Source organism: Mastomys coucha, unplaced genomic scaffold, assembly GCF_008632895.1.
Source record: "Mastomys coucha isolate ucsf_1 unplaced genomic scaffold, UCSF_Mcou_1 pScaffold20, whole genome shotgun sequence".
In the NCBI taxonomy this organism is placed as follows: domain Eukaryota; kingdom Metazoa; phylum Chordata; class Mammalia; order Rodentia; family Muridae; genus Mastomys; species Mastomys coucha.
In genome coordinates, this window is record NW_022196903.1 from 12,652,484 (window position 1) to 12,654,313 (window position 1,830).

The 1,830-nt window shown below is 39.6% G+C and overlaps 1 pseudogene; it reads left to right on the forward strand.

Annotated features, from left to right (window-relative positions):
* Window positions 1–449: 449 nt before the first annotated feature.
* LOC116098483 lies at window positions 450–674 on the forward strand (annotated as a pseudogene).
* Window positions 675–1,830: the final 1,156 nt, after the last annotated feature.

Consider the following 1,830-nt stretch of genomic DNA (forward strand, 5'->3'; position numbering starts at 1 on the left):
TCTCTCTCTCTCTCTCTCTCTCTCTCTCTCTCTTTCTCTCTCTCTCTCTCTTTCTCTCCCCTTCCTTATATCTCCCTCCCCATGAGGACTTCCCTGGTCTCCTTCCTTGGGAATAGTGAGCCTGCCTGAGAGCAGCTAACCAATCAACCTTCTTTGATATACTCTAATCTGGCTTGAATTGGCTCATTTCACTGGAAGACAAATAAGTTATTAGCCACCACACCTAGTTTTATTTGTCTGTTTGTTGCTTGTTGTTGTTTTAGACTTTTTTTTTTTACTGTTTCTTATGCTCAGTATTTCCTTATGGCAAATGCCTTTAAGTTAGGAATTAAAAAATGACTTCAGGCTCTGAATAGAAAGGCCATGAGGTGAGAAGAGAAGACCAGGGTGGTGGAATCCTTCCTGCCTCCTTCCATCTCTGTGCCCCTCACAGAGCTTCCAGCGGTGCCATGTTGAGCCAGAATATTAGGAGATTCGTCACCTCCATGGTCCTTCACCACAGCCACTATGAGGACTGAGCAGGGAAGATTTTGCCATTTTCAGTGGAAGATAAGTAATAGTTACTGGCTATGGTGACAGTGTACTTTGGATCTGGATTTGCTGCTCCTTCTTTTGTAGTAAGGAACTGTCTACTTAAAGATGAGGATATTCAACTCATTCCTTTAACAGAATGAAGAATGTTTAAGAAATGTGATCTGAAGATTGGATTAAACTCCAGAATTCTATATAAAATTGTAAATAAACTAATTAGATAAATAAAAAATAAACAATGACTTCAGAACAAAACCAAATCCAAGATGTTAGTTAAAAGCCTTTGTTAAGAGTTATTAATGCAGGCTCGTGAGATGGCTCAGTGGTTAAGAGCACTGGCTGCTCTTTCAGAGGTCCTGAGTTAAATTCTCAGCAACCACATGGTGGCTCACAACCATCTGTAATGGGATCTGATACCTTCTTCTGGTGTGTCTGAAGACAGATATAGTGTACTCACAAATAAAATAAATAAATAAATAAGTGAATAACTCAATATTAACACAATGTTACTCAGAGAGAAGGCAATCTAAGGATCCTGAATGTGTATAGAGAATTTGTGTTGAAAAGAAAGGGTTCCTAAGAAAAGAAAGGGGTTCTAAGAGTATTAAGTGTGTTAATCTATGAAAGCCTCATGCTGCAAACACAGCTGGGAAAGGATAATTTGGAAGAGGCTTATGATTATGACTTGGACCCAATAGACTTGTATTATATGCAAATACACAAAAACTTCATAAGGTTTCTGAAGTAATTATGACAGCAATGACTGAAAGGCACTGAGTCACTATGAGAGCACATTGGATTTTGAAACCCCTGGCTTCTGAAGTCAAGAAATAAGGGAATGAGAATTGGAGTACTTTTGATAGACAAAGAATTACTCAGTCTAGAGAGATTGCAAGAGCCAGAAGGGACGGACACCAAGGAAACAGCGTCTTCCAGACACAGCAGGACTGATGCACTTCAGAACTCACAGAAATTGTGGCAGCATGCATGGGGCCTACACCGGTTCATGTAGACTGATCCCAGAGCTGACCTGGGGAAACACATAACAGCCCCCATCCCTAACCAAGAAGCTATCTCCAGTTGGCAACTGCCTGCAAAGGAATGGTTAGTTTTCTCCACTGCACTATCCCGTGCCCAATAGTAAATGTCTAACACAAAATGAACTTGTTTGTCTTACTGGTCTTTACTTATATATTGTGGTTTCTGATGCTGTGTTTTATGGGTTTTGTTTTTTGTTTTATGTGTGTGTTTCTTGAGGCTTTTTTTTTTGCCTGATTTTTGTTTTAAAGAGAAAGAAAA